Source organism: Cnephaeus nilssonii (assembly GCF_951640355.1).
Source record: "Cnephaeus nilssonii genome assembly, chromosome: 5".
In the NCBI taxonomy this organism is placed as follows: domain Eukaryota; kingdom Metazoa; phylum Chordata; class Mammalia; order Chiroptera; family Vespertilionidae; genus Cnephaeus; species Cnephaeus nilssonii.
In genome coordinates, this window is record NC_137076.1 from 79,368,585 (window position 1) to 79,396,353 (window position 27,769).

General features: G+C 41.7%; 1 protein-coding gene across 1 annotated transcript in view; it reads left to right on the top strand.

Moving 5' to 3' along the window:
- Positions 1-27,769, top strand: part of CTNNA1 (catenin alpha 1) — a 202,705-nt gene that overhangs the window by 86,298 nt on the left and 88,638 nt on the right. The window lies entirely within an intron of this gene.

Genomic DNA, 27,769 nt, shown 5'->3' on the forward strand with positions numbered 1-27,769 from the left:
AACACACACCCCAAACTGAAAACACGTAACAGTGTCAGAAACATAGAAGACCCTCAATCTTTGAAATGAATTTCATTTGGTTTTGGCCTAAGCAGACTTGCCCAGCACAGCAGTTCATGGTAGTGTGTTGCATGACTGACTGGAGTTAGGACTTAATAATTGGTAAGAAGCATACATGCCTTGCTTGGGCTTGAGTAACTCTAGCTCTGTGCCATCCAGTATGGTAGCCAGTATCCATATGTGGCTATTGTGTATTTAAAATATGACTAGTCCAAATTAAGATGTGCTATAAGTACGAACTATACACCAAACTGGACTGAGTACATAGAAAAGAATATAAAATATCTCACAAATAGCTCATTGATAATATTTTGGACATAATTGGGTTAAATAATATCTGTACTTAAATTTACCTGTTTGTGATGTTTCTTGCTTGCATTATATTTCTCTTGGATAGTTCTGACTACTGGATAACCAACCAGCTAAGGTGAGTAGATAAGAGTTTAACATCAGCTTCTTCATTGAATGCCCAGAATGGTGCAGTAATCCATACATGTAGGTATTGTAGCTTATATATGTATTTTATAGCTCAAACTATAGTTTTAGGCAGAAGAAAATTGGTGCAGCTTAGGACCTGGTGAGGATGCTACTGCTTAAGGATACATTTTATCTTTGTTCTTGCCCCAAACAGTAGATGCAGTGATTGCAAAATCCTGAAAGAGGAATGCAAATAACTGGGCATTTTTTGTATTGGATTGGGTATGTATTTGAGGAGGTTCATTATATTAATATATCAAGTATAAACTTTTTATTTGAGTTGGATAATCGTTTGACATGGAATGTATGAATAGGATGCAGTTAATGTTCACTTTCAAAGATATATTGTTATTGTAGTGAAGGGAAGCACTTAATTTAGATGCTAATCTCTTCTCAGTTTTGCAAATGACTTCCTGGAATCATTTTAGCATAGCCAGAGTTTCCCAGCCCTTGAAAGACTCTGCAAAGAGTTTGTTACTGCATTATTTTATGGCTGCATTTTTAAATTTTTTAAGGATGAAAATAGCTTAATATTTTTCTAATTACAGAAGTTCTGTGTTCATTATGTATCATTTGTAATCCTACCACCTATTTTTGGTGTATAGCATTCCAGGCTTTATTCTGGGCATGCGAATATATACACCTATCTGTTCCTTTAAAATAAGGATTATCTGTATTATTATACGGCTTACCATATGCTAGCCATTGTGATAAGAGACATACATTATTGCCTATTTTACTCCGATAATGACTTTTATTGAGTTATTTGCTTAAAACTACACATATGTACGCTGACATTTGAACTCACATTTTTCTGACCTGAAAGTCTGAGCTTTTAATACTTTTATCATTTCATATCTTTGTAAGTCAGCAAATAAGATTTTACATCATCATCTTTAATGGCCAGTGGAATTTTCCACTGTAGAACTTTATAAGTGACTGACTGTTCTGAAATTAAATACTTCACACTAAATAAGACAGATTTGTGTCTGGTATAGCTGCTTGAAGAGAGCAGAACTGAAACCGGACAACCAATGGGTCTGGGCTGCCTATTACTACTTGAGCCAATTAAGCAGAGACAGGGTTGAATAATATATGAGCATTTATTCAAATGATGCCATTTATCTACAAAAATCTGCTCTTCCCCTCCCCATATGCCAGCTGCTTATATTGAAGGACAAAGATTACCTGGGAAAGTAGGAATTACAGGTATGAGGAAGTAGGCATAGTATAATGATTACAGGTTGCTGGGCTGGGGGAGGGGGTCACAAAGGGCTGGCGCCTCCCAGACCAGATTGTTTCAGCAACAAGGTTGTCAGTCCTTCTATGATGACAAGCAGTTCTTGGAAAAGGAGGATGGACTACATTCCAATGTTAACTCCTGTGTCCCGGGGCGTACAACTCTCAGCCAGGTTAGAATGTGCTTTCTCTAATCAGAACAGAACAATTATGGTTAACAGAGCATGATTAATATTTCTTAGAATTATAGTTCGTCGCCGAAACCGGTTTGGCTCAATGGATAGAGCGTCGGTCTGCGGACTGAAAGGTCCCAGGTTCGATTCCGGTCAAGGGCATGTACATTGGCTGCGGGCACATCCCTGGTAGGGGGTGTGCAGGAGGCAGCTGGTCGATGATTCTCTCTCATCGATGTTTCTAGCTCTCTATCCCTCTCCCTTCCTCTCTGTAAAAAATCAATAAAATATTAAAAAAAAAAGAATTATAGTTCGTCCCCACTATTCTATTTCTGCCTCTAAGAGACCAAGAAAGCTTTTTAGCATATCCTCCCATTCTAGACAGGCGTTGAGTGTTATAGATGTTTCAATTGGCTCTGATATGCAACTGCAGGGGCTGAGGTTTATTTTATAATATGCTAGAATTTTTATCTTTTTTTGAATCCTTAGGTTTACTTCAGTAGATACTCACCTGAATTGCTAGTCCATAGTTCTGTAGCTTTGTATGCCTATGATTTTATTGATTGTTAGTGTAAGCTTTTCTGTGAGTTGCCTAGTGTATTTGGGAGAATCCTATATAATAAAATGTTAATATGCAAATTAACCATCACTCTGTCACAAAGATGGCGGCACCCAGTCCTCTCAGCCCCGCCGGAGTCCCCCAGTTCCTGGAGGGGGCGGGGGGGAGACGGCCGCTGAGAGCAGGCAGCATGAGCAGCCTGGGGGAATGCTTGCTTCATTGCTGCGGCTACGAGGCAAGCGTTCCGCGCCCGGCTGCGGATGGGCCTCTGGGCCACGGAGAGCCTCTGGGCAGCGGGCGCGGAGCAGCCAGGCCCCACAGAGAGCTACTGGCGCACAGATTTGTGCACAGGGCTACTAGTTCAGATATAAATAGATGTTACATTGAATGCCAAATTTGGGCAAATGTAGGACTTGCTTCTCTTGACAGAATAGCATTTATTTAATTTGAAAACCTTATTTGTCAAAAATAAATGTGTGATTTTCTTATGAATGAGAGGTTTAAAAGACGTAACTCTGAGTAAGACATCTCACCCCAGTTATATTTTATATTGCTTTCTAAGAGGTTTGAGATACTTCCTATGTATGCTACTTTGGCATTAAGAATTGAAGTTTTTAAGAGGCAAGTTCTTAACCTTTTGTATGCAAAAAAAATGCATGTTTATGTATTAGATGAAGTGGTGCTGGCCTAATGGAGCAATAGTGGAGTAGTCTCTTCAATTCAGGATGATGGAGCAGACATGGAAACCTGCCTAGTTTCAGGCCGCAGATGGATAGGGGTTTAGCCTCTAACGGATGGCTATTAAACTGTGGTATTACTTTCTACACTTTAGATGTGTGGACGAAAGGGACCACATGCTAACCTAACAAGCTCAGGGAAGGCCTGCATGGCAGTCTTGCAGACTCAGAGACCTGAAGTAACCACAAAGGATGGTCTGAAATTAAACTTTAACTAAAAGCAGTTATGGTGGGTAGTTACGTCCTAGGCCAGTATCTTCACTGACAAGGTCAACTTTTACCTTAACTGAGCCTGTCTGTCTTTTTGCATCTATAATAACATATCCTTGCCAAAACTGGTTTGGCTCAGTGGATAGAGCATCAGCCTGCGGACTGAAAGGTCCCAGGTTTGATTCCGGTCAAGGGCATGTACCTTGGTTGCGGGCACATCCCCAGTAGGGGGCGTGCAGGAGGCAGCTGATCGATGTTTCTCTCTCATCGATGTTTCTAACTCTCTATCTCTCTCCCTTGCTCTCTGTAAAAAATCAATAAAATATATTAAAAAAAAAAATAACATCCTTGAAATGTCTGGGTAACTTATAACTTCCCTTTTTCTGGACCCCTTGGAGTACAACCTAATGTGCTGGGTGCCAGGACAGATACCACAAATTCCTTCATTATCATGTTAATTGTTCCTGCACCCACCTAAGTATGTGTCTATCATTTTACTTTTTATCCGATCCAGGGGTCCTCCCCCACTTTGCTTTCTCCCGCCTCTCTATCACCAGTGGATTTCATGTAAGCCACACATGTCCCTTTCCTTTGATTGCAATGTATAACTACAGATGTAGCTCACCATTCTCTGGAGCATTATCTCAATTCATTGAGGTTCTGCTTCCCGGCATATGTTGACAGTTTGGCTCAAATAAACTCACAAAAATTCTTTACAGGTTTCAGTGTTTTTTTACGTAAACAGATGTCAGGCAGGCTTGAAAAGGTTTCATATATAAAAATGTTTCTGAATTAGAAGGTAACCTCTCAGAATACTATTAGTAATTGTTACTAGGTGGTGGTATGATAAGCAATATAAATTTTCTTGTATATTTCCCCTCACATTTTTGACAGTTTCTTATGGCCATAATGACACATTTCAAAATATGGTTAAACCACCCTTAGTTTTATGTGTCTTGGATTTTTAGGTTTATAATTCATAAACTGTTAGGGTCGCCAAAGGAGAATGCATGAGGCCAAAGTGGTAAGGGATTATGAATTTATTTTGTCATCTGGATACCAGATGGGCTAGCCCCAAAATGGCTCTAGCACCCAGGGCAGGGAGTCAGAGATTTTAAAGGACTCTAGGTGGGATTTTTGTGGGAGGAGAATTCTCTGGGCAGGTTTGGATCCTGGGAAGGTCCCGAGGGGAGAGATAATGGTCTTAGCAAGTGGGATGTGGTCTTAGCAAGCGGAATGTGATCTAAGTGAAAGGGAATGTCCGATGTGAAGTGGCCTAAAGGTCAGTTCCAGGGGAGGGGTATCGATTCAATTATTTGATCAAACTTAGCATATACTATATTTGTTTCTAAAACATATTAATAGGAAAAATTGAGGATTTTTCACTTTCAAAAGGTCTCGATTCATCTTTTTGAGGTAACAATTTATTCAAGGCTAGTTTGACTAAAATGGTGACTTGTGTTTTTAGTTTGTTTGTTTACTGTGGTATACATTTCTAACAAGTCTTGGTGAAAACAGAGTGTATGATAGCATTTGTATTATCCTTTCTTGGACTAAAAATCAAAATGAGTTTTTGACCATGGAAGATAGCATTTGGGAAAGTGACACTAGTATCATCTAGTGCAGGGGTTGACAAATTATAGTTCTCAGGTCAAGTCTGGCCTGCCACCTGTTTTTGTAAATAAAAATTTTATTGGGACACAGCCATGCCCATTTGTTTCCTTGTCATCTATGGCTGCTTTTCCACTACAACAGCATAGTTGAGTAGTGACAGAGAGAATGGCTCTCAGAGCCTCAAATATTTGCTATCTGGTCCTTTTCAGAAGTTTGCTGAGCCTTAATCTAATCCAGCCAACAAAATTTTTTTGAAGATTTTAAATTAAAAATTCAATTTCTTTAATGGATATAAGATTGTTTAGGTTATCTGTTTCTTCTTGGATAAATTTTGGAAGTTTGTGCCTTCTAAGGAAGTGGTCTGTTTATCCAGTTAGTCCAGTTAGTCCAATTTTATATTCAAAGAGTTGTTTGCAGCATTCGCTTATTATCCTACCTAATAATAGAGTAATATGCAAATTGACCGTACCTTTGCTACACCCACCAGGAAACCATCCTGCCGGAGGCTTTTCTAGCCTTGGGCACCAGCGGGGAGCCTGCAACTGGGGGTCGGCTCCGGCGATCCGTCGCCGGGACGCTGGGGTGTGGCCGAGCCCAAGGCTGGGAAAGCCTCCGCCAGAGGCTTTTCTGGCCTTGGACACCAGTGGGGAGCCTGCGACGGATCGCAGGCAACTGGGGGCCCGCTCCTGGGATCCGTCTAAGGGAGGCTGGGGTGCGGCCCAGCCCTAGGCCGGGAAAGCCTCCACTGGAGGCTTTCCCAGCCTTGGGCACCAGCGGGGAGCCTGCGATGGATAGCAGGCAACTGGGGATCTGCTCCTGCAAGGGCATCTGCTCCTGTGGTGGATTGCAGGGAGCTGGGGTCCCCTGCCCAGTGGGTGGTGTCTGCGATCACAGGGAGCTGGAGGTCCCCTTCCCAGGCCTAAAGCTTTGGCCAGTGGCTTTAGGCCTGGGCAGGGCACAGCCAGTGATTGGTGTGAACTATAGAGGAAACATCTTTTCTGACTGCACACTGGCTAAGCTTCCTGTATGCCACTGGTAATATTCTTCGTAACTTGGGTAATAAGAATCCAAAAAGGTGATCTAGGGTTTTTCCACCACACTTCTGGAGAAAAAAATAAAGGTCCGCTGCTGGAGGGCTAAGAAATATCATATCCTGCCCTAGCCGGTTTGACTCAGTGGATAGAGCCTCGGCCTGCCCACAGTAGGGTCTGGGTTGATTCTGATCAAGGGCATGTACCTAGGTTGCAGGCTCCTCCCTGGCCGGGGCCCAGATCAGGGCTCACGCAGGAGGCAACCAATCAAAGTGTTCCTCTCACTTTGATGTTTCTCTCTGTCTTTCCCTTTCTCTTCCACATTCTCTAAAAGTCAATAGAAACATATCCTTAGACGAGGATAAAAAAAAAAAAAAAAAAAAAAAAGAAAGGCATATCCTATGAAAGACACATCTTGAAAATGCCTAAATAAAGTTGTCATTTTTTCTTGGTGAAGGGACTGGGGTCGTGTTGATGAAAACACCTTGGTGGCTGTGGTGACTGGCAGTGGCTGCAGCAGCAGGGTGATGGGGCTGGTGCCTTCCCCTGACCAGCCCGGTTGCCTCCCACAAAGGGAGACCAGACTGCGGCTTAGGCCCGCTTCCTGTGGGGATCGGGCCTAAGCCATCAGTAGGACATCCCTTGAGGGCTCCCAGTATGTGAGAGGGGGCATGTTGGGCTGAGGGACCCCCCACCCCCAGTGCACGAATTTCGTGCATTGGGCCCCTAGTCTTTTTAATGTTTGTGGGGAGCCTGTAGCCATGTTCTCTAATTCATTCCTAATGTTGATAATTTATATCTGCTCTATTTTTTTATCTTTGTTAATCTGGCTACAGGAGCATCACTTCTGTTATCTTTTGAAAGAACCACATTTTGGTTTCATTGATTTTTCTCTATTATTTTCAATTTCACTGATTTCTGCCCTTTATTATTTCCTCTCTTCTGTTTCCCTTGGGTTTATTTTGTTCTTTTTCTAGTTTTTTGAGGTGGGGACTTAGGTTATTTGTTTGAGACCTTTCCTCTTTTTAAATGTAAACATTTAGAACGGATTTCCGTATAAGTCCTGCTTTTCTGCACCCGTAAATTTTGATATATTGTGTTTTCATTTTTTTCAATACATTTTTATTGATTTCAGAGAGGAAGGGAGAGAAGAGATATATAGAAACATCAATAATGAGAATCATTGATCAGCTGCCCCCCTGCATGCAGCCCCATACTGGGGATTGAGCCCTCCACCCACACCACCCGGACATGTGCCCTGACTATGACTTACTGGTTCATAGGTCAGTGTTCAACCACTGAGCCACACCAGCCAGGCTGTATTTTCATTTTTGCTCAAAATATTTTTAAAAAATATATATTTTTATTGATTTCAGAGAGGAAGGGAGAGGGGAGAGAGAGATAGAAACATCAATGAGAGAGAATCATTGATCAACTGCTTCTTGCACACCCCACACTGGGGATCGAGCCCGCAACCCAGGCATTTGCCCTTGACTGGAATCGAACCTGAGACCCTTCAGTCCACAGGCCAACGCTCCATCCACTGAGCCAAACAAGCCAGGGCTGCTCAAAATATTTTTAAGTTTTCCTTGAACCTTCCTCTGTGACCAGTGGCTTATTTGGAAGTATGTTGTTTAATTTACAAGTATTTGGAGACTAGAAGCCCGGTGCACGAAATTCATGCACGGCAGGGGGTTGTCCCTCAGCCCAGCCTGTACCCTCTCCAATCTGGGACTCCTGGAGGGATGTCCGACTGCCCGTTTAGGCCCGATCCCACCAGGATCGGGCCTAAACGGGCAGTCGGACATCGCAGTCGGACATCCCTCTCACAATCCAGGACTGCTGGCTCCTAACTGCTTGCCTGCCTGCCTTCCTGATTGCCCCTAATCACTTCTGCCTGCCAGCCTGATCACCCCCTAACCACTCTGCTGCCAGCCTGGTTGATTCTTAACTGCTCCCCTGCCAGCCTGTTTGCCCCCAACTTCCCTCCTCTGCCAGCCTGGTCACACCTAACTGCCCTCTCCTGCAGGGTTGATCACCTCCAACTGCCCTCCCTTGCAGGCCGGGTGCCTCCCAACTGCCCTCTCCTTCTGGCCATCTTGTAGTGGCCATCTTGTGTCCACATGGGGGCAGGATCTTTGACCACATGGGGCAGCTATATTGTGTGTTGCAGTGATGATCAATCTGTATATTACTCTTATTAGATAGGATAGAGGCCTGGTGCACGGGTGGGGGCCAGCTGGTTTGCCCTGAAGGGTGTCACAGATAAGGGTGGGGTTCCCTTGGGGTGTGGGGCGGCCTGAGCGAGGGGCCTGTGGTGGTTTGCAGGCTGGCCACGCCCCCTGGCAACCCAAGCAGAGGCCCTGGTATCTGGAATTTATTTTCCTTCTACAATTGAAACTTTGTAGCCTGGAGCGGAGCCAAGCCTGGGGCTCCGGCAGCCATTTCTGTGGCAGTTAATTCACCTTCTACAATTGAAACTTTGTAGCCTTAAGCGGGTGAGCCCGGCCAGGGTGTGCGGAAAGCTTTGCTTCCCCTGTTGCCGGGAGCAACCCTGGCCTGCTCTCTCAAGCTCCATTCTGCCGCCATTTGTTTGAATTTGTTTACCTTCTATAATTGAAACTTTGTAGCTTGAGTGGAGGCTTAGGCCTGCAAGGGCTATGGAAAGCTTGGCTTGCTCTGTTACCTGGGAAACCTTTCTCTCTGTGGCTGTAGCCATCTTGGATTGGGGTTAATTTGCATACTCGCCCTGATTGGCTGGTGGGCATGGCTTTGGCTGGTGGGCATGGCTTATGTAGCAGAGTGATGGTTAATTTGCATATTACCATTTTATTAGAGAGGATTTTCTTATGTTTCTGTCACTGATTTTCTAATTTAATTCAAATTCATTAGGTCAGAGAACATACTTTGCATGATTTCAGTTCTTTAAATTGTTTGTTGAGGTTTGTTTTGCAATGACTTAATGCTACCTATGTGAATGTTCTGTGTGTACTTGAAAGGAATATGTATTTTGCTGATGGAGTTTTTATATATCTGATTGATTGATTGTATTCTTGTTCTAAACATTACTCAGAGAGGAGTGTTGCAGTCTCCAAGTACAATTGTGGATTTAGCTCTTTCTTGTTTCTATTGCATTCAGTGGTATAGAAAGAGTGGACTGTGTTTATTTAATCTTAACCAGAATTGAAACCCAATCATCCATTTTCAAAACAGCCTGAAACTAGAAAAGTAACTTGGCCATGATCACACTCAAGATTAGAACTGAGGTTTTTGATTTTTAGTCTGGAGCTACTTCCAGATGATGCTTTTCACATGCGATTCCATAGATGATGGATAATAAGCTGATGCTTCATAGAATAGGACTCGTTAAAGCTTAATCAAGTAACCTCCCCAGTGCCGTATCAGCTGTAAAATGGGGTCAATAATATCTGCCTCTCTACCTGACCTTGTTAAAAGGCACAGAGACCACTCAAACCAGTAAAATGATGAGGATAGGATAAATACCAAATGCTTTGAAACAAACAAGCAGAAAATGTAGCCAAGAACAAGGTGAAAAGGGATCTGGATAGGCAGAGACAGGCTTCCCTTTTGGCTTTGTGTGACAGCTCTGTTCCTTGTTCTGTGCCTGTAGCAAAGAGTCACCAATCTGCATGATCTTGTAGTTCAAATGTCTGATCACAGCTGACAGAAAGGGTCTCTTTTCTTCCTCATTTAAATCAGGGGAGATACCATATTTGATGTGAACATAAAACTATGAAGTGCTATACATGTACAACTTGATATTTTAGGAAATTATTACACAGATCTTCATCCTCATTTATTCTTTTCGGTCTAAGGAGTAGGCTTTACTTTTGGCAAAGTTGTCATATGTTGATGATAAGAAATCAGTGCCTTTAAAATTATGATTGTTTAAGTGTAGCAAACTAGGTGTTTTGGGAGGTTAACTGTTTACCTTAGACTGCCCATGTGTCACAAACATGTAACAGTAAAAGCTTACCAACCATAATTTTCTGCCTTAATATTTTATGTCCATTGATCTTAAAAACATTCTTTTTTTAATTAGCTGTTTTAGAGGACTTAAGGTAGTTAATAAACACTTGCTGAGTTGCCAAATTGTTCTTTCCAGAGATAGGTAGAGCCCTGTCTGCCAGGAAATTCCCTCTTCTCTCATTTTAGGCCTGCTCTCTTGAAAGTGACTATGGTTTTCCTATTTCTTAGTCATAATATAAATATAGAAGGGTGAAAGTCTGGAATGTGATGTTTTTCTTCTCTGAGTGAATGTCCTTATTCTTTCTGTTTATTTTGGGGTTGAATCTGTGTTCACATCTGATGAATGCTAAGTGAGTACTTGACAGTCAATAAATAGCTTATTTATTTTAAAGTGGAATTTTGGATATTTAGAACCAGAGACTGCTGAGAACTGATTTTGTTTGGTCATTCTCTGTAAATGGCATTAGGACCTTTTCATAATGTCATGGTTTGGAGACATACTATAGGGAATATATTTCCTTTGAGTTGCTTTATGCTGAAACAACATCTAGTAAATTGTCTTACCAGTATTATTTTCAGATGTGTTGAAATGATTGTCTTCTTGTTTGGGTTTTACTCCAGTTGCAGATATTCCAACTTTTGGTTTTGTAATTTGCAGTTTGTAATAATGTACCAAATAGAATGGATGTTATTTCAAGACTCCTTGCTAATTGTCCTTTAAATTTAACTTTAAATTTACTTGACCTGAGTTATGCCTCCCTGCTTTTAGGAAGAATTATTGGTTTTGAAGATTCAAATATGAAACTCATCTTCTAGGAGTGAAAATATTTATGTTGGCTTACCCTTGTTCTTGTGTCTACATGAACATTGCTTATTATTCCCTATGTAAAGTAACTTGAAATATTTTACAGTAAAAATCAGGAGTATTTGACCAGTGATCTCAGTTATAATTTTTAAAGCTCATAATAATAAATACACTTGCTACTGGGAAGCAAAAATATTTGTTAATGTTGCATTTAAGATTCTGTATTACTAGAGGCCCAGTGCATGATTGAATCATGCACGTGTAGGGTCCCCTACACGCTTTCGCTTTCGATCGCGGGGGAGCTGGGTGCCTGTCTGCTGGTGCACCAGGCCTTTCAGAAGCCTCCGGCTGGGCAGAGGCTTCTAAAAGGCCTGGTGCCTGAGCGGACAGGCACCCAGCTCCCACGCTTTTGATGGTCCGCGGCGGGACGTGAGCTCGCTGTCCCAGAGGCCCCTTCTGTTCCGCAGCACAGCCATGGCTCAGCATCCCGCTGGCCCAATCGGCTACCCCGGCCACCCCGAGTCCCGCCCCCTGCGCCTCCCACTGGCCCAATCGTGGGCGTAGCAGAGTGATGGTAATTTACATATTACCATTTTATTAGGTAGGATTGGTGAAAAATAGATAAACACTTTTATATTGGAAAATAGTTTGGTTTTTAAAAGTTGGTCATTCACATATATACCCTTATTTCGCAATTTCTCTTGTGATAAAGGATATCCTTGTCCCCTCACCCTTTTTAAACTATTAAAATTTCTTAATTTAGAAAATGGACTCAAAGCTTTAGGAAGACATTTGTTGGATTTTTTTTTAGTTTTCAAAGCAATACTAAATTTTGTAGCATTCAGAAAAAAATTTCCGTTTTAAAGCTGAAATTTCTAGTCACATTGTTTTTAAAAATTCATTGCATTCACTAGCTCTTATTTAGTGTCTATAGCTCTTTGATTTTGGCAAACTCTAGATGCTAGACTCAAACTATTCCTTTTGACTAGGTTTTCCCAGCCAGTGCAAAATGAGCCATTTTCTTAAAACTACTCTGAATCAAGAATTACATTAAATTTAGGGTTACGATGATGAATGTCAGTAACTATATGTTTTTGATTTGAGGTTTTAGTCAAGTGGCAGTTCTTTTAACCGTCAAGATTTGACAAGATTTGAACATCCAGATATGAACACAGGTTTATGGGGAATGTTACATAGAAGAGAAGCATTATGAAATGACATGGTCTTAGATTTGTTTTAGAATATTTCAGCAAAAAACTAACGGGGTGATAAATGAAATAAGAAAACAGAAAGCTGGTGGTCTTTAAAGCTTGGTGATGTTGCATAGGAAGTAATTTATTGTTCTCAATCCTTTTGGATATGTTTGGAAAATCCCGTAATAAAATGTTTTAAAATGCTATCTTGTCATCAGTATGACGATTTGAACAGGTGCCAATATATTACATTTAAGGGTACAGTTCTTACAGCCCTTTACAGCCCTTCTGAGGGCATTTCTGTGTCTTGCAATTTTTCTAGGAAGGCTTTGTTTTATTTCACCCAGCTCCCTTCTCGATCCTTGGTTTATAGGCTGACCTATGATGTCTCTTAGGCCAATTAGATTCTGTTGGGAATTTGTATGGGAAAAACAATGGGAAAATGATGCAGTTAGTAAATGGGGACTGAAGTAGGAAATTATGCTATTAAGTGGAGTCAGAATCATGAGGGGTACTGACAAAGTGAATTTGTGGTTGAGTAGCAGCTATAAATTAAATAGGCAGCATAGAGGGTAAGAAGAGATTAGGTATTTGAGATTGGAGAAGGGTACAGCCAGGTAAGAGGAAGACTGTAGGCATCCCCTTTGGCTGCTCCTAAGGCCAGTTGTCCAGCTGTGTTTGGGTTATTGTGCATACGTGCCTTTGTCACTAGAGTGGATTTAAGTTCCTCGTTTCTCCAAAAAGGGCGTAACTAGTGTAATCATGGGATGATGCAGAATTTTCTTGGCTAAATTATTAGTAATCACTTTTTTTGGGAGGTCAAAAATTTTCATTGCTTAATCATCTAGGCATTCCATAATCCAGTTCTTCAAGTATTACCAGAACCATTGCCTTCCTGAGTTAGATTTTTATAGTTCTATCATGTATATAGTAAGAAACCTTTTGTTTCTTATTTACTTGACTGTTATGTAACTTTTAAATACTGATATTTACATTGTTGACTAGACCTTGATTAAATGAAATATAATAAATGGCAGAATCAGAGCTTTTTTGTGTAAGGAGGGCATGACTTGTCAGCTGGGCTCCCAAGTTTCCTATTGAGAAGTTGCCTTAACATAATTTTAGGTTAAACACTATTTTGTTAGCCAACATGATTTCAGATTCCTTGCTCTTGCTGTTATTAAAAGACATGGCCTCTAACTAGAGAAAACCTTTTTTAATATAACCATCCTATTCACTATTGTCTTTCTCAGTTTTTCCTTTTTTGGTTCTGTTTTGTGGACAAAAATAAGAATGAGATCTGGCTTAGAAGAGATAATGTTGGTTCAGTGGAGGTAAAAAAAAAAAAGCATAAATGGAATTGTTTTATTATTATAAAGCACTGGAGCAACTATAAAACTATATTAAATAGGATATACAAAGCAGAAAAATATGGTTGGCATTGATTGTCATGGAGAAATGGGCTAAGGGAGAAACAATAATGGATTTAGAATCAGGAATTAAATAGTGTGCAGGGGATACCAAATCTCTTGGCTTGGTGGGAATGAAGAACCATTAAAGAACCATATTATAAGCAAGACTGGCTAGAAGTAGTCCTCTTTTCCTCTTTGTTAGGGTGACATTCAACAAAATCCTCTTCACTGACATTAGCCTGGGAAATGTTAGCTTTTCCCCTTTTAATTTGCTCGTGTGTAGAAAGTTACGACTTTCTTGTAGGGTGGATTTAGCCTTTGATACATTTCTTCGGGCCCAAGAAAATTATCTGCTAAAGTAGAAAATGAATGAAACTATTCGGTTTAGCCTCTAGACAGTGACACATTAAGGACTAATGACTGCCAAAAGGAAATGTCAAACACTAAGCTAGTCTACTTTCTTTGGCAGCTGAGAATCCAGTGAATCAACAGTTTTAGGGGTGTATATTTAATGTGGGTGGAGGAAGAGAGTGTCTAACATTCTTTAAGGCCCTGTTAAATAAGTTGGGCACAGTTGGACTTAGAGCTGGTTTCTACTTTCCTAAACCCAAGAAAGGCATGTACTATAGAATAAAGGTAGTTATTTGTTATGTACGTAGTATTTTAAAACACATTTGAAAAGGTTTTTATGGGCTTTATTTTTTTTTGTATTTTTGTTTAATTGTTGGTGGGTGCTAAAAAGGGGTGCATTTGTATGTGTGAGGGAGTTTTGGTTGCCTTAAAAATAACCTTTTCTACAAACAAGAATTACCTAAAAAAATCTTTTGAAAGAGAATGGATACGTTTGTGATACTGGAGTTATGAGCAAATTTAGACTGAATACTAAAAATTACTTTTAAGGAAAGGACAACAAATTCTGAGATTTTAAACTTATAATCAAGTGTGTTTACTATGTTCTGGATATTTAAAATTTAGCACTTAAATATACACATGCAAGGATGTGATAGCTAAATTGGAGGTGATGAAAATGTTCTAATGGTAATGGTTTTAAATATCTGTAGATGTACTAAAAATTAATTGTACTCTTTACTGGGTGAATTGTATCTTAATAAATTGCATATCTTAATCTTTTTTAAAAATATTAACATCCTTTTTCACATGTATGTATGTTAATGATGTGATGTGTATTTTATTTTATTTTTTAAGTATATTTTTATTGATTTGAGAGAGGGAGAGAGAAATAGAAACATCAAGGATGAGAGAGAATCATTGATTTGCTGCCTCCTGCATGCCCCCTACTGGGGATCAAGGTCACAATCCAGGCATGTGCCCTTGACCGGAATTGAACCCGGGACCCTTCAGTCCGCAGGCTGACACTCTATTCACTGAGCCAAACCGACTAGGGTGTGATGTGTATTTTAAATTATATTTCCTAGAGGAGTCAAGGTAATTTGTTTATCCTGTATGAAGTAATGTCCCCTTTTTGAAATAAGGTCCGGGTCTCTTATTGCCATCAGAATGACATTGTCTACATTAAAAGCCTACATTGTGTACAAAGTTGGCCTCTTTGATCTCTTGGCTTTGTATCAAACAGACTAATGGCCTGCAATTTTCTATGGATATTTTATTTAAATTATTAATATATCATGTTAAGGGTTGTTGAATCAAAAATAGTTCAAAAACTCAAGTCAAATAAGTTAGATACAGAACATGTTTTATTTCAAGCTATTATTTTATTTTGTCTTTGTGAAAGAGGGAAAGAATCATACAATATGCATATTGTGTCCTGGTTGGGTGTGGTTCAGTTGGTTGGGTGCACCAAAAGGTTACTGGTTTGATTCCCAGTCAGGGCACATGCCTGGGCTGCTCCAGGCTGGGTTCAATCCCCGATGAGGGAGGGGTGTGCAGAAGGCAGCCGATTAATATTTCCCTCTCACATTGATATTTTTCTCTTTCTCTCCTCCCCTCCTCTCTCTCTCTAAAAATCTGAAAAACAAAACAATATGCATATTGTTAGCCCCCAATTTATCACATTTTAAAATACTTGTTTTTAATTTGAAGATTCTGCATATAATCACCTATTTTGATTATACAATTCTGTAAAAATGAATCAGTTTTTATATTAATTACAGTCTTTTTAGATTTATTTTCCTTTTTATTGAACTTACTGGGTTACACTGGTTAACAAAATTATATAGGTTTCAGGTGCACAATTGTACAACACATCATCTGCACACTGTATTGTGTGTTCACCACCCCCTATACCCTCTTCCTTCTCTGCCCACTCTCCCCATCCCGGGCAAGCACCACACTGCGTTTTCCTCTTTTTTCTTTTTCCCTTTTTTGCTCTATACCTCTTTGTCTTTTTCCCCCACACCCCACCCCCCAACCCCCACCCCACCAGCTGTCAGCCAGCTTTCTAACTATGAATCTGTCTCTATTTTGCTTGTTAGTTCATTTTGTTCATTAGACTCCACTGTTGGAAATGCAGATTGGTGCAACCACTGTTGAAAGCTGTATGAAGTTACCTTAAAAAAAAAAAAGGTGTGTGTGTGTGTGTGGTCAGAGGCATGTAAATGGATTTTGGGTTGAGATAATGGTGCTCATAAATATATAGTAGTGTCACAAAGCTATATTCTAAGCCCACTTGAACTTTAAGGAAAATTGCACAAAAAGTGCAGCAGAGGTTGTAAGTGAAGTGGCTGGTTTTAAACAACATTAATGCTTTGTTTGCCTACTATAGATTTTTGCTCTTTTTACTTCTATGAGCAGAACTTACAGTTCAACAGATCATCAGTTTGGGTCAGATGGCTTTTCCTATGGCACACCTACCAGACTAGCATGGCTGATCTTGTGGGTTTACTGCTGCCCAGTGGAGCGAGGCTGCAAATCTACCAACTTTGCTGAATCCTAGGGGCTGGCCTTTTCTATGATGAAGAGCTGGCCAAAGTTGGCAGCCTCCTTACAGCTTTCAGTGATCCTGAAGCTTTATCACAGAAGTTTGTTCAGTTCTATCATAGAAGCCAGCAACAACTTGACAAGCAGAAATAAATTTCACTCTACTCCGTGTATCTCTCTATATATAAAAGCCTAAGCGACCATTATGACCGGTGGACCGAATGACCGGTCCCTATGATGCGCATTGACCACCAGGGGGCTGACGCTCAACGCAGGAGCTTCCCCCTGGTGGTCAGTGTGCTCCCACAGTGAGAGTGCAGCTCGGCTGACCTGGATGAGTGGCACTCCCACAACGGGCTGATCCCTGCAGGCCACACCCCCCACTAGGGCATGAATCTGTGCACCGGGCCTCTAGTGTAATATACAATTACAGTTAAAAACAAGTGATCAGATTAACCATGATGACTTTTTCCAGGGTTTTCCCATTAATGTTAACTTGTTATGTAGTTAGTTCCTTTCATCTACTAATGCTTTCTATCAGACCAAACTGTAACAAGCATTAAAACCAAATTTAGAACTGAAAACATTTCTTTTTAGCTGTCATAATTTCTTAGTCAAAGTGTCAGTTGAGAAAGTCAAATATTACTCCTTTCCCCTGCTTTTTACTATTGTTTTATTAGGGGGTACTTGCATTCCTTTTTTTTTTTTTTTTTTAGAGAAAATCCTCGAAGAGGAGCCTGATGGTAGAATTTCAGGTACTATGCCGGAAGTGAGAGAGTCATCCTCAGATCAGTGTGGGCAATTGCTGGTGAAGCCTATTTGGGGGGAGGCAATCTCTCTCTAACTTGATATCCTGAGAGAGAGAGCTTATCTTTGCTGCCCCAAATAAATTTTCAATGAATTATGAAAGGAAATATTTGGGCAGCCCTCAGTTCTATTGCTACTGTTTGGAGCTTGGTACTAATGAAGTTGATGCTTCTTTATCTGAGACTGAGGAGTTGAAGGTAGAAGCTGAAAATGACAGAGATTGTATAGGCTAGTATATCTCTCATTAGTTGCGACCTTACCAGGGATAGTTACTGTTACCTGTATTTCTGGAGATGAATCAAGTGGCTCCTTTTTCTCTCTCAAATTCTCTTTGCTTAGCTGGAATTTTGTGGTCCCGCTACTGAGATGGTAAGCTCTATCTAATTTGAAACTTTGTTTTCCCTCCAGAGATATTTGAAGTACACGTTTTCTAATGTGTACAGATTATTGGCATTAAGATAAATTTCTCCTGGAAGGGATTTTCTGTGAAGCTACATTGTTTAGCTCTTAACAGTTGCACTAAGCATGAAGAGTTACCTGAACTCCCCCAGGCTCAGTTGTCTAAACACTGAGTTGGGAATGATGATAGTGTGTGATGTGCACACAGCATGGTTGAGAGGGTGTAAAATGGTCTTTGTGGTTAAAATGCTACTATCGTTAATGAATTTTAGAATTTTGAATGGTTTAAAACTTCAGGGTTCTCTGGTTTTGTTTTGTTTCTAATTTATTTTAACCTGTTCTGCTTTCCAGTGATTTCTTAGAGTAGTTGCATTTCTCATCCTGCTGAGTGAAAGCATTTAATTCCTTCTCTCCCTCCCCTTACCTCCCCCTTTCTCTTTCAACAGTGGTCAAATAAGAAGGGAGAATTTTCCCTTTTTTATATACATTCTGCTAATAATGTCTAAAGACTGTATTAATTTTTAGCGAGTGTGTCCCTACTGACTGTGTTGCAGAGGTTATTTTATTGCTCTCCATTTGTCTTAACTGTCTTGCCTGAAAATGGTGGCCTTATTCCCAGATTCATAAAATGTTCTCTTTACTAGTAAAATGTACATTTTGCTCTGGCATACTTTTTTATAGTTAATTCTGAGTTATTGCACATGGGGAAGGGAGGCCCTGATTGTCAATGTTCATTTTCTGAGTTGTGTATTGTATAGGCATCGCTGTATAAAATCTCTTCATTATTCTTTCCTACCCATTTTGGATATATTGGTGATTGCATTTGAAATAAATTTTTTAATTTGAATACTATAACTAACCATATAGTTTCTTTTCTTGTTCATTTTCTACAAGTGATATTTATATTTTCTCCTGTTCATTAGCACATCTTTCCAGCACTAGAGGAAATTGGTGTTATAAGACTTTTTTTGGTCTTATTAATAAACCTACTAACTCATTGTTTAAGAGAATTTACATACCCTTGAGCTAGTTAAATAACCAAAAATAATAAGTTTAGGCATGTCCTATGTAGTGTAAAAAGACATAGGAATAGGTAGTGTGTGGTCTAGAAGTTTTCTTTCCCTTTCATGTTATATTTGTTTCTCTTTAGAGCTTTAAAATGGCTGAAGAGAAAAATCTTTATAGTTAAATCAAGCTGACTTGGAAGTGAAGCATGTGGGCAGTCTGGAGTTACCACTCTACACTTAGGAGATATGAACAGTTGCCTTCAGATGTTATCTGTGAACTTGCTCATTGGATCAGTGGTTAGTTGCTTCAGAAATGATACTAAAACTAAGAGGAATAGGAAAACGTTCCATTTACTGGCTCTCATAGGTTTGTTTTGAAAAAAGGTAGGCTCTATTGAGCTGAGATCCTTATGACTGCATTATTTCTTAATACCTAATAAAATTTTTTTTAAATTCTTAACACAGGCAGTATATTTATATTGTTAAAAATTAAAAGGGTATAAGAAAGAGCATATATAGTGAGTTCCTTCTCATTCTTATTCTCTAGCCATGAATTTCCTCTCCTTAATAGCTTCTTGTATCTCCTTCCAGAAATATTTTATGTAGATGCAGTAAAGCACATACATAGACATACATACACATGTTAAAGATTACATCTGTGTATGTATTGAGAGTTATATTACTTGATTATAAAATAGACTTTACTATGATAATTTGCTGACTTCTGCTTTTTCCTTTAAAAAATGTTTTCCTAAGTATTATATATACTTTGCTCTTATGGTCACTAAATATCATTCCACATCACCTTCTTTGGCCAAAACTTTCTGCACTTTTTTTTTTTTAACCTTTTGCACTCGGATGTTGAGTGTGACGGTTATTGAATGTATCAATAATTTGAAATATAAAAAAAACCAAATAAATAAGTTTGTATGAAAAGAAACTCCAGTTTTTTATTCTACTGCCGCACTTTGTAAAATCTGGGGTATTTAAAAAATTAAATCCCGAGTAGAATAAAAGAATCGAGAAAAAAGCAAGCGAGTGCAAAGGGTTAATAATTCCTAAGAAAGCTGTTTCCTGTTTGTCTTTGCTTTCCTGCTTTTTTCTTATTTAGTCTCAGAGACCTCTTACTATTCTCTCTACTGTGGCATCTATGGTCCCTTAATGCAATGAAGTTCTCACATGTCTGGAATAATCATTGTGTCTTGTTTCACGTCTGAATTGTTTCTCAACCAAGTCAGATGGAGTGGCCTTAGGTTAGGTGCTTTATTATTGACTGTTCTGTGTAACATTGAGGTTACATCTATTTAACAAATAATTACTATTAATGATATCACATCTTAGTGTATTATAGTCAATAGGCATTTACTATTTTCTTTGAAATGTTTATTCCAGAGTGTCAGGTCTCTTTACACTTTATAATTTATTACCTTTTCTTATCAAAGATGGTTTAAAGTAGTCTTTATTCACCATAACAACTTGTAAGGTTTTGTCATTTCACTGTAGTCTCTTTCATTTTTGCATATCTGAAAGCTCCCATGGTCTTTAACTTCCTAACCCTGGTTCTTGTCCAGAAAAACTTCATTTGTTATTTCTTTTTTTTAATGTTTTTATTTATTTATTTTTTAAATAAATCTTTATTGTTCAGATTATTACAATTGTTTCTCCTCCCCCCCCATATCTCCCCTCCTCCCAGTTCCCACCCTTCCCTCTGCCCTTACCTCCCCCCCTCGCTATCCTTATCCATAGGTGTATGATATTGTCCAGTCTCTTCCCGTACCCCCCATACAGACACCCCCTTCCTCTGAGAATTATCAATCCACTCCCATTCTATGCCCCTGATTCTATTATGTTCATCAGTCTATTCTGTTCTTCAGATTTTTAATTCACTTGACTTTTAGATTCACTTGTTGCTAGGTATGTGTTGGTTGTTCATAATTTTTATCTTTACTTTTTTCTTCTTTTTCATCCTTTTAAATAATACCTTTCAGCATTTCATGTAATACTGGTTTGGTGGTGATGAATTCCTTTAGCTTTTTCTTATCTATGAAGCTCTTTATCTGCCCTTCAATTTTGAATGATAACTTTGCTGGGTAGAGTAGTCTTGGTTGTAGGTTCTTGCTTTTCATCACTTTGAATATTCCTTGCCATTCCCGTCTGGCCTGCATAGTTTCTGTTGAGAAATCAGCTGATAATCGTATGGGTGTTCCCTTGTAAGTAACTAACTGTTTTTCTCTTGCTGCTTGTAAGATTCTCTCTTTGTCTTTTGCCCTTGGCATTTTAATTATGATGTGTCTTGGTGTGGTCCTCTTTGGATTCCTTTTGTTTGGGGGGTTCTGTGCGCTTCCTGGACTTGTAAGTCTATTTCTTTTACCAGGTGGGGGAAGTTTTCGATCATTATTTCTTCAAATAGGTTTTCAGCGTCTTGCTCTCTCTCTTCTTCTGGCACCCCAAAAATTCGGATGCTGGTACGCTTGAAGTTGTCCCAGAGGCTTCTTACACTATCTTCTACTTTCTGAATTCTCTTCTCTTCTTGCTTTTCTGGAGGCGTGTCCTTTGCCTCTTTGTATTCCAAATCTTTGACTTGATTCTTGCGTTCCTCTAGTCTGCTGCTGGGTCTCTGTATAATATTTTTTATTTCAGTCAGTGTATGTTTCATTTCTAGTTGGACCTTTTTCATATCCTCGAGGGTCTCATTAAATTTATCGGCTTTTTCCATGAAATTCTTGAAAAACCTTATAACCGTGGTTTTGAACTCGATGTCCAGTCGTTTGTTCTCCTCCATTTCTTTTGTTTGGGATCTGTTTCCTTGCCTCCTCATTTTCATTTTTGCTGCTTCCCTGAGTTGGTAGGGTAGCTTTGTGTCCTATTGTGTCCTATTGGTTCAACGGGTCAGCCTCCCAGTTACCTGAGGTGGACGCTCTTGGTGCACCCCTTTTTAGACTGTGTGTACAGCCTTGTTGTAGTTAAGTCTTGATTGTTGTTGGTGTCACTGGGAGGAATTGATCTCCAGGCCAATTGGCTGTGAGGACCCGCTGTGTCTATAAAGGAAGAATTGCTGTGCTGGAGACACGTTTATGGGCCGGGACTTGTTGCAGTAGGGCTTTGGCACTCACTGAGTCTGCCTCTTGAATGTGTCCCTTATGCGAGTGGTTGAAATCTGGTGTCGTCTCACACCGACCACTAGATGCCCTCGTTTCTGGATCTCCAATGGGGTGCAGGTCAGCTACTGTCTGAGGCCACTCAGCAGGAGTTACAGCAAAAACTGCAGTTTTCTCCTCTTTGCTTGAGTGGTTTTGGAGCAGTCTGACTGGAGCTGCAGTTTATTTGGTTAAGCTGCCACAGGGCAGGCCATTTATATGCAAAAGCCGCTGTGTGGAGCCTGGGCGGGTTTGTAGAATGTGTGGGGCGGGGTCTCAGGGCGGGGTGGGTTCTCAGGGTGTCACTAGGCTAGGGCGTGGCAAACAGCAATGGCTGCTAGTCTGCCTTTTCTGCCTTTCCCGTTTCCAAGTCCCTGCGTCCCGTGCTCCAGCGCAGTAAACACTGATTGCTGGGCGCACCTCTGCAAGAAAGTCACTCTCACTTTCTGACACTATGGCCGAGAGTCCAGCTTCTCCCCGTAGGTGTCTGGGTCCCCCGCGCGTCCCCAGAAACTGGATTTCAGAGCGATCGGAGCTTATCTCCCTTCGGGTTGGAAAAAAAGCCGCGCGTCCCATCGCCCGCCACCAGCCCAATTCACGCGCCCCCGTACCTCAGCCCTTCCGCGTTTGTTCTTTCTTTTTCCTTCTTAGTTGTAAATCTACCATTCAGCCAGCTTTCCTGTGGTTCTGGGTGGTAGACGCTTTGTCTTTTAGTTGTATTTTTGAAATTGTTGTGCGCGGCGGCAGTTTAGTTGTTTAACTTTGCCGCCATCTTGGTTCCTTCCTAATGATATGTCCATTTGTTATTTCTTAACTTTGAGTGATGCTCTCTGGTTTTGGAGTTCCAAAAGCAATACCTCTACAGATTTAAAATTTGTCTATAACTATAAAAATTTTAAGACAACCACAATGAACCCTGTCTAATAAGTCCTTTTTTGGTGGCTTATAGTAGTTTCTGCTTTCTAATATTGGATCTTTAACTTTAGTCATGCACAGAGTGTTTTTATATTTAGTTTAGGGGATAATGAGCATCACCTAAAGTCATGGTGAAAATGGAATGTTATGCTCTAGGAAGAAAGAAGACTTTCAATAAATAAACAAACAATAGTACTCTTTGCCTTGTGCCAATTGAAAACATGCAATGTAATGTTACCAATGATATATGCCTGGGAAGTTCAGGTTCAGGATAATTATACCAAACTAGAGGCCTGGTGCACGAAATTTGTGCGTGGGGTGGGGGGGGTGTCCCCTTAGCCCAGCCTGCACCCTCCCCCCCTCGAGGGATGTCCGACTGCCGGTTTAGGCCTGATCCCCGGGACATGCCTCTCACAATCCCCGGGACATCCCTCTCACAAGCTGGCTCCTAACTGCTCACCTGCCTGCCTGCCTGCCTGATCGCCCCTAACTGCCCCCCCCCTTCCAGCCTGATCACCTCTAACCTCCTCTGCCTGCTGGCCTAATCGCCCCTAACTGCCCCTCTCTGCTGGCCTGGTTGCCCCTCACTGCCCCCCCGCCGGCCTGGTTGCCCCCAACTGCCCCCCCTGCTGCCCTGGTCACCCCCAACTGCCCCTTCCCTGCCGGCCTGGCAGCCCCACCAAGCCTGCTGTTCAGTCATTTGGTTGTCCCTCACTAACCCCCCTGCTGGCCTTGTCGCCTCATGCAGCCTGCTGTTCGATTGTCTGTCCAGTTGTTTCGGTTCTGTCGGCCCCTGGCTTTTTATATATTAGGATGCTCTGTCTAGAGCATGTCATCTTACCTAATAATAGACAAACATGTAAATTGACTGTACCTCCGCTACGCCCACAGCCAATCAGAGTGAGTATGCAAATTAACCCAATAAAGATGGTGGTTTAATTTGCATATGCAGGCGTGGAGCATCTGGGAGGGGCGGGATGCCTGCTATGAGGTAGAGGGGGGGCAGCGGAGGGAGCTACAAGAGCGGTGCTCCAGACAGAAGCGAGGACTTGCCAGTTCCTGGGCGGGCCAGGAGCGAGGACTTGCCGGCTCCCAGGTGGGCCAGGAGCGGGGACTTGCCGGCTCCTGGGCAGCTAGGAGTGAAGCCAGGTGAAGGAAGGCCTATTCTTGCACGAATATCGTGCAACGGGCCTCTAGTAGATAATAATCAGGAGAGGAGAAACCACATTTACATCTTTGTTTTCTATATTGGGATTCTATCTCATGGAACCTCTCTGTCCTACTGGTAACTGACCCCAGGGCTCCTGGGGCCTTTGGCCTCACATCCTCTAGAGGTTGTGTATTTGATCTGAGCAGTTGGTCATTACGGGAGGTGATGTTGCATTGCATATGAGTAAAGATGGACTAGGATGGTGTTATTTTGGGGATGGATGATTTGTGCTTATAATAGTAGGGGAGATCAGTTAGTACATGTACACCTGGTTAATGTGGGTGCTAACTAATCAGTAGTGTTAAAGTGTCGGTCTGGCACTACCTCTGTGTGTGTGTGTATGTGTAATATATCAATATTTTTAACAGTGTCTCAGTGCATTCCCATGAATATGAGCCTTGCTTGTGAGGTTATGGGGCAATAGCCAACCCCCCTCCACCCATATTAACATTTCTTGCTTTCAGGCCCAGCTCAGGGAGGTACTGTCTTTCACTTCTTTCTTGGGAAGTGGTCCAGGACAATGATTTCAGACTCTTTTTCACTGCCTTTCTTCTTCCATTTCCTGCCTTTTTTTTTCTTTTTCTTTTTACATGATTGTCACTTTCTAGGATCTAGTGAAACTGATGACCACTGTAGTTCAATTATAGTTGCTTCCTACAGCCTAAATTACCTTTTAAAATATTATAATCATAAGAATTCAGGCTTCATTTGTAACAAGTGCAACTATACAACACAAAATTGTATAAAGGCAAAGATAATCCTCTTTTTAAATTCATAACATTCACACCTACAACACAGTTTTTCCTTAAGCGGGATCCATATACCCATGCTGGGCCCTCTTATTTTCCCCCTTTCTCTCCCCTTCCTCCTTCCACTCAGATTTCTCTTCCATCCCACAGCTTCCTCTACCAAAGAACCAGTGTTAGCATATGGTATGAATATATATATGGGGGGAGGAGATTGGTGATCTATCATATAAGCAGAAAAAGTACGGAGATGTATATATATATAAAGTACGGAGAAGTATGTGTGTATATATATGTATATATATATATATATATATATATATATATATACACACATATATATATATATATATATATATATATATACACACACACACACATACATACACTAGAAACCCGTTGCACGAAGTTTCGTGCAATAGACTTTCACCTGGCTGCCGGCACCAGTTTTCCGCCAGCAGCAGTTTACCTCTGGCCACCCGCTGATCAGAGCGCCTCCCGCCAGCGCGATCGGCTACCCCGAGAGGAACTCCGATCCGGGAGGCGCTCCGATTGGCGGGTGGCCAGAGGAAAACTGCTGCTGGCGGAAAACTGCTGCCAGCAGCCACGCTATCGGCCACCACCAGCGTCTTCCGCCGGCCCCATGGGTCCTTCCGCAGCGTTGGCCTAACGGCCGGTGGGAGGAGCGGGAGTCAGGGACTCGCGAGTCCCCGCCCCCCGCTCCTACCGCCAGCCAATCGGCCACCCTGAGTCCCGCCCCCCGCGCCTCCAGCCGGCCCAATCGTGGGCGTAGCAGAGTGATGCAATTTGCATATTGCCTTTTTATTATGTAGGATATGTATATATATATACATATATATGTGTATATATATATACATATGTGTATACATATATATATATATATATATATATATATATATATATATATACACACACACACACACACACACACTAGAGGCCCAGTGCACGAAATTCGTGCACGGAGGGGGGTTGTCCCTCAGCCCAGCCTGTACCCTCTCCAATATGGGACCCCTCGAGGGATGTCCGACTGCCCGTTTAGGCCCGATCCCGGTGGGCAGTCGGATCCCTAAACGGGCAGTTGGACATCCCTCTCACAATCCAGGACTGCTGGCTCCCAACTGCTTGCCTGCCTGCCTTCCTGATTGCCTCTAACCACTTCTGCCTGCCAGCCTGATCACCCCCTAACCACTCCCCTGCCAGCCTGTTTGCCCCCAACTTCCCTCCTCTGCCAGCCTGGTCACCCCTAACTGCCCTCTCCTGCAGGGTTGATCACCTCCAACTGTCCTCCCTTGCAGGCCGGGTGCCTCCCAACTGCCCTCTCCTGCTGGCCATCTTGTGGTGGCCATCTTGTGTCCACATGGGGGCAGGATCTTTGACCACATGGGGGCATCTATATTGTGTGTTGCAGTGATGATCAATCTGCATATTACTCTTTTATTAGATAGGATAGAGGCCTGGTACAGGGCTGGGGGCCAGCTGGTTTGCCCTGAAGGGTGTCCCTGATCAGGGTGGGGTTCCCTTGGGGCGTGGGGTGGCCTGAGCGAGGGGCCTGTGGTGGTTTGCAGGCCGGCCACGCCCCCTGGCAACCCAAGCAGAGGCCCTGGTATCTGGAATTTATTTTCCTTCTACAATTGAAACTTTGTAGCCTGGAGCGGAGCCAAGCCATGGGCTCCCTCAGCGGCCGGCAGCCATTTGTGTTGGGGTGATAATTGAAACTTTGTTGCCTTAAGCAGGTGGGCCCGGCCAGGGTGTGCGGAAAGCTTTGCTTCCCCTGTTGCCGGGAGCAACCCTGGCCTGCTCTCTCAAGCTCCATTCTGCCGCCATTTGTTTGAATTTGTTTACCTTCTATAATTGAAACTTTGTAGCTTGAGTGGAGGCTTAGGTCTGGCAAGGGCAGGCGGAAAGCTTGGCTTCCTCTGTTACCTAGGAAACCTTGCTCTCTGTGGCTGTAGCCATCTTGGTTTGGGTTAATTTGCATACTCGCGCTGATTGGATTGTGGGTGTGGCTTGTGGGTGTGTCGGAGGTATGGTCAATTTGCATATTCATCTATTATTAGATAGGACTAGAGGCCCGGTGCACGAAATTCATGGACGGGTGTGGTCCCTAGGCCTGGCTGGCAATCGAAGGGCAGGTCCCAGCTGACCTCTGGGCCCTGGGCCCCCCAGACCCCCGTGCTCCCCCCTCCGCCTGAGTCATCGGCCCCCCACCCAGCTCCCTCAGCACCTGGGAGCAAGGCTATCGGGCCCCGCTCACATCCGCCTTGGCCTGACACCACCATCTCATATGCTCCACCATCCTGCCGCAATCCCACTCTCATTGGGGCCTATCGGGGCCAGCAGTGCCTCTAACTGCCGCCCACTGCCAGCACTGCGTTGCTGACGCCAGGCATGTTCCACGCTGGCCCCTGGTGGTCAGCGGACATCATAGCGAGCAGTTGAACTCCTTGCTGAACTCCCAGTCGAGGGGACAATTTGCTTATTAGCCTTTTATTTTATAGGATAGGTGTTTTTGCTTGATCAACGTGGGATTATTGTTTACAAACCTGCATTACGTTTTTCAGCAGTACCTCATTAAAATACTGGTAATTTCAAGTCTCCTGGTTTATCTCTTAATTATTTTAATTGCTGAATAATATTTCATGGTGCGGATATACTATCAATTATTTGACAAATCCCCTCTTCTTGCAGACATTTGTTTTAAAAAAATGTTTAAACCATGAACAGTGTTGCAGTACCTGGTGTTTGTGCTTTAGTTCTATGAGAGAGGTTCTGGATTTTTATTTCTATGGAATCTGGGTTGAATGGTATATACATATTTTTATTTGAATGGATCTTGGTAGATTATTTTCCAAGAAAGGCTAAACTAGTTGCAGTTTTACCACCAATGTAAGAAAATAGTCTTTACTGCATAGCCTCTCTAACAGTAGGTATTATTTGTTTTAATTTTTCTAATCTGATGGGTATGAAGTAATAGCTCATTACTACTGTAATTTGCATTCCCCTGAGCACTTTAGAATTCAAATCTTTTTTATATACTTGTCTGATCACTGGATTTGCTATTCTGCGAATTTTCTATTCATACCTGTGCTCATTTTTCTAATGGCTTGTGTCTCTTTTTTATTTCTGGAG